Source organism: Lontra canadensis, unplaced genomic scaffold (assembly GCF_010015895.1).
Source record: "Lontra canadensis isolate GAN:19392208 unplaced genomic scaffold, GSC_riverotter_1.0 scaffold23, whole genome shotgun sequence".
NCBI classification, from domain to species: Eukaryota; Metazoa; Chordata; class Mammalia; order Carnivora; family Mustelidae; genus Lontra; species Lontra canadensis.
In genome coordinates this window covers 20,709,108-20,719,060 of record NW_022631017.1, presented here as the reverse complement: position 1 = coordinate 20,719,060, position 9,953 = coordinate 20,709,108, and positions in this window count along the sequence as shown.

Sequence of the window (9,953 nt, the reverse complement as noted above, 5' to 3'; positions counted from 1 at the left end):
CTTTATCCTCAACAGAAGAGGCAGGTTTAACTCAGATTATATCACTCTACTCCTCAAACCCCTTCCATTTCCATCAAAATAAAATTTCCTACAATGACTTTTGAGGCCTTACCTGCCTGCCAAGTACAAACACACTTAAAAATACACAATGAACCCTTTGACTTTATCTCCAACAATTAAGGAATTCACTCTCCTCCAGCTGTATTAGCATACTTAATAGCCTTCAGATACACCTGAAATCCACCAAATACACCAAACACTCATCCATCAAGTGTTTGCACTTACTATTCTCTCTGCTAGGAATATTTTTTCCTCATTTATTTGCATAAGTGTCTCCATCACTTCCTTCAAGTCTCTGCTCCAACAAGTATCAGAGAGACCTCCTATTTAATATAGAAATGCCACACATGTAAACATGTATATACCTAGACACACATAGGTGCACATACACACACACAGGTCCAACAGGGTGCAAAAGCTGACTTATCTTCTCAGCATTGTGTTCAGTAACATTTTGTTGGCAGCTAAAAATATTTACACCACTAGAATTGGCAAATACACAAATCAGGGGTTCTTGTTTTTGTTTTCTGGAAAGAAAGTTGTTAAACATTCACCAACCTAACACTGCACATATCTCTACTGAGATGAACATCCTAACCCTGTGGTTTTTCTCTCTAGCATGTTTCACAGTATAATATTTGCTTCTACATATAGAAAAATGTTATCATAGCATTATTTATTATAGAAATAATTGGAGACAGTTGATATTCATTAAGAAGGGAATGGAAATACCTATGGTTGTATGTATTAATATCCCAGCATTGCTGTAACAAATTACCACCAATTTAATGGCTGAAAACAGTACAAATTTACCATCTTTCAGATTGCCGGTCTGAAATCCTAAAATCACAGGGTCAGCAGCACTGCCTTCTTTCTGGGGGCTATAGGAGAGTGTCTGTTTCCTTGACTTTTCTAACTTCTAGAAGCCTTTTCCTTTCTTTGACTCAAATCTCTTTTCTCCATCTTCAAAGCACATCAGTCTACTTTCTGTTTTGATCAGCACATCTTTTTCAGACTTTGATCTGCCAGACTTCTTCTAAGAACCCCTGTTATCACATTGGGCCTACCCAGTTAATCCAGGATAATCTTCTTATCATGAGATCCTTAACTTAATCACATCTATAAAGCCTCTTTTACCAAGTAAGGTAACATTTTCAGATTCTAGAGATTAGAACATGGCTATCCTTAGGGGGAGGGAGAGCATTATTCTGTTTACTACATGATCTCTTCCTGGACTTGATTCTAGAGTAGAACTGTTCAATAGAACATTCTTCAGTGATGAATATGGTCTATATCTGTTCTGTCCAATACAGTAGCAATATGTGACCACTGAGCATTTGAAATATGACTAGTGTGACTAACAATATCAATTTTATTTAAATGTAATTTACATTTACATTTACTAGCCACATGTCACTAGTAGCTACCATATCAGACAGTGCAGTTAAAGCAAACTAACAAGTAATTCTAAGTAATTCTCTCTAACATTTTTGTAGGTATGTGGAAGCCAGGGAACCAGATTTAAAAGGACTTTCAACTTATCTGCATTTTTCATACTTTCTACAATGAGAACACTTTTATTTAAATTTTTGCACATTTGAAACAATAGTTAAGTAGAGTATGATGGTAATAATTGTATTTATCCCTGTAGTGAAGCATTTCTCTAGATATTATCTTATTTGATCTTAACAAAACTATGGTATTTGTAGGGCTGGTATGGGGTGTTATTATTTCTATTGCACATGAAATTAAATGATCAGAGAGCTTGAGTGACCCAAAATAAAAAAGTTTATGTCTAAATAGAAGTTTTAAATTCCACTCAATTGCTTTCCTTTAAAAAGTTTTATTTTTTTATAGACTTTCACCTTCACAGAGTAAAACATTGGAAAATTTCATCACAACCTAAATTTTCAAAACGTTCTTCTTTTCTTTTATGGTTTTTCAGTAAGTAAGTTCCTTTGATTCAATGGGTGAAGAATCACAAGGCAGCTATTGGAACCCTATCCACAAAACTAGAATCTTCCCCAAAAACTGAAAGTGTCTTGAGTGATGACAGCCCTAAGGCCAAATCCAGGGAGAGTAAAGGACATCCAAGTAGAAAGAGCAAGATCTGGACAGGAGTTAGCAGTGATACTAGAAGGATAAATACATCCCCTTCTTTATCCCAACTAGTTTTTTAAGGTAAATTTTGCCCTGATTTGAAAAGCACAAAGCCCCCATGCTACTGCTGTTTACTTTGACATTTAGAAAAATAAAACTTGTTCAAAGAAAATTACTGAGAGATTTTCACTCCTGTCATTCTATTCTAATATGTGAGAAATAAATATAAGTATAAATTTTGAGAATCTTTGCCTTTTTTGTTGGTGCATCTTTTGATGTCTGTTAAGATTCTTTTTTAAATAGGGATGCATTTTTTTTCAGGATCTAGCCTACAAAAATTATCCTCAATATAAAATCCATTTTATGCACAGAGATTTTAAAAATATTTTTTAAAAAAATATCTAACATAATATAATAAAAAACATTATCTAATGTGGAAATTTGGGCACATACATTCATTCAGTTAACTATTATTGTAGCCATATTAAAAATGACACTGATGAAAGACTTAAGCCTAGAAGAAGGTGATGTTAAATGTCAAGTGGGAGAAAAATATGTGTATACCAAGTTAAATATAGTATGACCCCAAGAATATTGAAAAACTTGTATGTCCATGCACCCAGACACTACACTGAGAAGAAATATACCAAAATATGAACTTAGTTTTTAGATAATGGGCATATGGATGATATTTTTATTATTTTAAATGTCCAATATTCTACAATAAACATACTTTAAAAAAGAAATGATGACATATTTCATATTTTAGCTAACATGTTTACTGAATAAATTTCATTAATATATTTCTCTAAGAAAGCTACATTTAAAAACTTTAAAGAATAATTGATAATACTTTCTGGTATTTGACACCATCTTGGAAAATGATTTGATTTTGTTTTTCATATATTGAACTAATGCACACAAATGGAATATGTTACTAGATAATGTTTTCATATGAATTAACATTTTTGGATCATTTAAAATGAAGTGAATGGCTTAAAAGATTGTTTCTGATTTGTGCTTTTGTGCTTGTTAACAAAGTATTAAGAAAGTGTTAATAATAATTAGGTAGAATCTTTTAATTTGCAAAAAGTTTGACACATTGTTTTATTAGAACATTAAGAAAATTGGGTTATTGTAATAATGATTAATCTTTGACAAAGCAGGAAAGAATATCCAATGGAAAAACGACAGTCTCTTCAACAAATGGTGTTGGGAAAACTGGACAGCATGCAGAAGAATGAAAGTGGACCACTTTCTTACACCATGTACAAAAATAAATTCAAAATGGATGGAGGACCTAAATGTAAAACAGGAAACCATCAGAATTCTAGAAGAGAACACAGGCAGCAATCTCTTTGACCTCAGCTATAAGAACTTCTTACTAGACACATTGCCAGAGACAAAGGAAACAAAAGCAAAAATGAACTGTTGGGACATCATCAAGATAAAAAGCTTCTGCACAGCAAACAGTAGACAAAACCAAAAGATAACCTAAGAATGGGAGAAAATATTTGCAAATGATATATCAGATAAAGGGCTAGTATCTAGAATCTGTAAATAATTCATCAAATTCAACACCCCAAAAATAAATAATTCAGTTAAGAAATGGGCAGAAGACATGAATAGACATTTTTCCAAAGAAGACATACAGCTGGCTAACGGACACATGAAAAGATGTTCAACATCCCTCAACATCAGGGAAATGCAAATCAAAACCAAGATGAGATACCACCTTACAACTGTCAGAATGGCTAAAATTAACAACATAGAGTATAACACATATTGGCAAAGATGTGGAGAAGAGGAATTCTCTTACACTGTTGATGGGAATGCAAACTGGTGAGGCACTCTGGAAAACAGTATGGAGGTTCCTCGGAATGTTAAAAAATAGAACTACCCTATGACCTAGCAATTGCACTACTAGGTATTTACCCACAGGATACAAAAATACAGATTGGCAGTGGTACATGCACCCCAATGTTTTTAGCAGCATTATCAACAATAGCCAAACTATGGAAACAGCCTAAATGTCCATCTACAGATTAATGAATAAAGAAGAAGTGGTACATTGGTAGATAGATAGATAGATAAATAGATAGATAGATAGATAGATAGATAGATATAGATAAATACAGGTATAGATATATTGCTACATATATAGGAATATTACTCAGCCATCAAAAAGAATGAAATATTGCTATTTGCCATGATGTGGATAGAGCTAGACTGTATTACGTCAAGCAAAGTAAGTCAGTCAGAGAAAGACAAATACCATATGATTTCCCTAACATGTGGAATTTAAGAAACAAAACAGATGAACATGTGGGAAGGGAAAAAAAGAGAGAGAGAGAGAGAGAGAGAGAGAGAAGAAAGCCATAAGAGACTCAACTATAGTGAACTGATGGTTGATGGAGGAAGCTGGGTGAGGGATGGGCTAGATGGATGATGGGTATTAAGGAGAGCACTTTGATGAGCACAGGATGTTATATGTAAGTGAGAAATCATGAAATTCTATTCCTGAAGCCAATACTACACTATACGTTAACTAGAACTTAAGTAAAAACTTGAATAAATAAAATAAAATAGAAATTTTAATCTGCCAGATGCAGCACATATGCCAAAACTTTTTGTAACTTTAAAATACCTCTGTCATGGCTTCTTTCATCATTTATGAGATACAGAATTTCAGAAAATTTTGGAACCTGCACCATTTCAGTTTTTCATGAACAGAGTGGTTTATAAGACAAATTATTCCAGAAGCTTTGGAAACTTTAAGCTTACTTGTGCATCTCTTAATTAATATTCATGTTTCAAAAGTTTGGCTCAACTAAGAGCATCTTTCCTAATCCTCTTCCCCTCACTGATTATCCCATTTTTCATATGGAATATGGAGTGGTTATAGGGACACAAATCTATGTTTTAGTGTTGATGATAGATATTGGCTTTGAAATAATTCCTTGTTAGGAATCCCAGAAACCTTGGGCTTTTTTATGTGTTTTCCATGACTGAGAGATGGCTTTGAAACAGGACATAGTATTCCAAAACAAATGAACTTTGTTAGGAAATATCAAGTGGGAATAAAAATCATAACTTGGAGCAAAAGCTACATTGCGAACAATTTTTCTGTAACTTTTTTTTTTTACACTATGGAGAACAATTGCTACTAGAACATTATTTGGAATAGAACAGGGCAAAAGAGAAATACTGTAATTTAAAAATTTTCCTCAACTGGTAATAGGCCCACATCAAATCATCAGTATTTTTTTTTCCTCTTAACTTAGGGACTCTAAAGAAAATTGGCACCACTTTCCTTAGACAAATTATTAAGGATTCTGTGAGAAAAATAACATGACATCAGTTGGCCAGTTGTCAATAAAAGTAGAAGAAACTAATTATTTCTTTCCAGGTAAAACTTTTTCTCTTCTATCCCTAAAATAGCCACATTTTTCCAGGGGGGGGAAGAATTTTTAAGCAAATATAGAAAATTCCAACATAATTTATTATTTAGCAACTTTTATTAGAAAGTAAGGGGGAGAGCAAGGATAGAGTGAAAAAATTAAGACTCCTCCCTCCTTCTACTTCAGGTTTCTCAGTTGGGATCAGGTACAAGAACTGGAAGAGTAAAGTTTTAAGTTGGGTAAAAGTTTAAAGTTTTTATTATTTCTCTGGACTGAATTGAAATGGTAGGTAATTATGAGAATAGACTAAACTTTTAATCATCTAAATACAGGGGTTTTGAGTTTATCACCTGAAGACAGTTAAGTCCTGAGACTTCAATCTAAAAAAAAAAAAAAACAGGTTTGGAGAGAAGAAGAAGAAGAAAGTTCACTTCTGCCTACACTTCATCGAGTCTGGCTTGTTCAATATCTTAAGCCATTACAAAAAAATACGATTAAAATAACTATTCTTCTGTGAATATTTACCATGTGCCCAGACTGCTCTAGATATCAACCACACCTGCACACATCTAATCTTCTCTAGAACTCCAGAGATAAGTACTATTATTATCCTCTTTTACAGAGAAGATAAGGGAGACACAGTGGTAACCTTGTGAAATTTATACCTCCAGTGGAGATGAGATAAAGTTTATCACAGCAAAATCTGGGAACAACATAAAATGTGTAGTTAAGTAAACATAGCCTGTCCTTGAACTGCCATGCATTCACTTAGAGCATGATTTTAACCAACAGGTGGAAATATGTAAGGATGTAGCTTAATAATGGTAAATAAAAAAAATCAAGATATTCTATCATTGGTGATTTAGTTTATACATCTTTTGTTAAAAGTAAAGTTTATAAAAAATGGTCATAAGAAAAATTACAAAATGTGATTGAAAGGGTATTAATTTTATAGGTAATTTTTTTCTCTATAATTTCCTATTTTTTAATGTAGTAAGATTGCATCTCTACTGGAAGAATAAATTAATAACATGGAAAAAGTAATTCACTTGAAATTTTCATCAATACCAGTCAAATGGTTTATATTTTAAACACTGACTTAAGCTAGATTTTTAGTATTATGAAACTAGCAATGAATGACAATCACAAAATTTTCTTACTCCTTATTGAAAATCCATTTTTTAACATGGTCATATCCTTAAACTTGATCTTCTGTGGGCACATCTGTGTTCCAGCAAGAACAAAAGAGGAAGCAGAAGGGAAGTACATGCCCCTTTTTTTAAGGTCAGTATCTGAAAACTACACATATCACATCACTTCTATTCCTTTGAAAAGAATTCCGATACATTATGACACCAAAACATAAATCAGGGTAGAAAATGCTATTTGTATTTGGGCTACAGTGTGTCCAGCTATAAACCAAGGGATGTATAATAACTGGCAGCTTTTGACACATGAGGTTTTACTGAGAGTCAATATAAATAGAGATTACAATGGATTTTAAAGTCAAATAAACTAGAATCTGAGTACATGTCTATAACTTAGCTTTGAGATCTTAGAAAATGGCTAATCTCTTTAACCATGAATTATATTATCTGAAAAGGGGGAAATACCTAATATTATGACTATAGTATACATTTGCCTATATAGTATATAACTATATAGTATAGTTCTGGCTACCTTCCTATTTTGGCAGGAAATAATGATTGTGTGAGTCTTGTAAAGCTGTCATCACACTGCATGAGATATGAACAATTTTCTATTTACATTACTGTTCCTATTATAATTTGTTATTATCTTCTGTAAGATGTTTTCAAACCAAAAACTAATCATCAAATTCTATGATTAGTTCAATTATCATAATAATACACAAATATAAAGATATGGGGGTTTTTTGGTTTTTGCTTTTTTAATCAGGCTCCACACCCAATGAAGGGTTTGAACTCATGACACTGAGCTCAAGAGTCGCATGCTCTACTGACTGAGCCAGCCAGGGACCTTGAAAAGATGCGTTTTAAAAGAAAACTTTTGCATTTGACTACAGAACAGGTGACGAAAACAGTATCCTTGTAATATCCTCCAACATCCAAGCTTCTATTTTCTCTACCAATCTACCTCTATACATAAATTTCTAATGCAAAATTAATGAACATGTGAAAAAACTAACCAGCAGCAGCAAGCACAAGGGACGTAATAAGCATCTGAAGTAGATCCTCAAAATATTTGACAAAGACATGATGGACTATAGCATATAAAATAAATGTTCAAATTTTTTTAATTAGCAAGCAACTCATTACAAAAATGAAGCCACCCATATTTTTTCAAAAATAAAGTGGAATATTAATAAATTTTAAAAGAGTATTATTTAAAATTAAATAATTAATTAAGGCATTGGAAGTGGCAAAATAGAAAAGCGGTGACTTGTAAACTGAGGAAATTACAAAGTGATGGAAAATATGAAAATTTTTTAAATATGGAAGAAAAAAATAGGAGTTCAGGAGGAGAGAATATATAGAATGGAAGAAAAGGAATATTCAAAACATAATGGCTAGGATTTTCCAGAACTGAATTTTTACTTTCAAGCAACATTTTACATCTCAAGCAGGATAAATAAAATCCAGACCTAGAAACATGTTAGGAAAACTATTGGATACCACTGACAAAGGAAATATGGTAAATGCATCTAGAGATTAACCACAGTCTTCAAAAGAAAAATAAGCTGAGAATATAATTTACTATAGTATCGATAGAAGCCAAAAGATAGTGATATAACAACTTCAAACCACTGCAGCTAATAAGACTCAACACAGAATTTTATAACTAACCTATCACTGAGGGCAATATAAAAGACATTTCCAGACAAACAAAAAATGATCATTACCATCAACAGCTTTTACAGAGACAATGTCTAAAGAATGTTTTTCAGGAAGAAAGAAGTTAAAACCAGAAGGAAAAATTCGGATAAGTATACAAGTGAGTAAATCCAAACAAGCATTGATCATAAAGGGTAATAATAATATTCAATTTGGGAGAATTTGGAGGAAGTTAAATACTAAACAACAATGACATTTGAGATAGGAAGAAGAATAATCCAAATCAAAATAGTGTGATATTCTTCGGTTTGAGGGAAGGAAAGTAGAAATATTGGATAACTTTATATATTATTAAGTATGTATATTAAAATATGAAAGGATTAAGAAAAGAAGAGAAGATATAACATCCACCAAAAATATCCAAAAGAAAACAGAATTAGTCAAAAGCAGAAGGTATAAACAGCAGCATTATTAACCACAAGTGTATGAGATAATAGAACAAAATTTTGAAGGAGAATCAGTATTCTTAAAGTGAGTAAATGCATAAAAACTAAAGAGAGGATTACTAAACTGGAAAATAAATCTAACAAATTATCTACAATGTGGAACAGAGATATAAAATTATAGAAATTCCTAAAGAGAAGTAAGAGATGTTGAGGATAGAATGAGAATATCTGACATAAAGATGATTCCATATCAAGGGAACAGAGAGGATAAGGGAGAGGCAATACTTTTTTGAATGGCTTGGAATTTTCCAGAGTTGACAGAAGATACAAAATCTCAAACTCCTGAAGTACAAGCAGGGAAAAAAAAAAAAGAATTAATATACAACAAATGCGCTGTAGTGAAATTGCAGAAAACCTAAGACATAGAGATCTTAAGAGGAACAAGAGATGACAGGCGAAGTTCTTCACATATTTTTATGATGAGAGTATAATTTTAACATAAATGTAGATAAGGACAATAAAAGAAAGAAAGATAAGAGAGGCTCTTACTTATGGGCTAAATAGAAAACTCTAAATAAAAATCTTAGCAAAAAAATTTAGCAACATATTAATAGATTTAACCCAGGAATATAAGATGATTAACTTTGTAACAGCTACTGTCACAAGCACCCTATGAAGGCATACCCATGAGCTGTGTTCTTCCATAGTGTCAGCTTCATTCAGTCATAAAGGAGGGTTAACATAATTAAAAAGCGGATTCAGGATTCCAAACTCAGGGACATTTTACCACATGATTAACTTGACTTCTTACAACAACACATAAAGCAGAACACAAGACGAGTTACACAACAAGATAACTCAGGGAAGAGGAAGCTGAAGAACCAAACCCAAAGTCAGTTTGGTGGGCACACAGTTGAGATAAGGCCTTGGTCCCATCCGGGTGGGCTCTGGGCACTTACTGCTTGTTGCCATCAAGCAGTGAAGGATCTCGGTTCTGTCAGGAGATCAGCTGGGCAGAGCTTGGCGGCAGCCACCTTTTTGAAGTAGTCAGACATAGAAGGGTCAGTGTCTGAGGAGGAGTCAGAGTTTGCTGCAAAAATCCTCTCTTTTTAAAGGGATTTAATCAGTCTTAG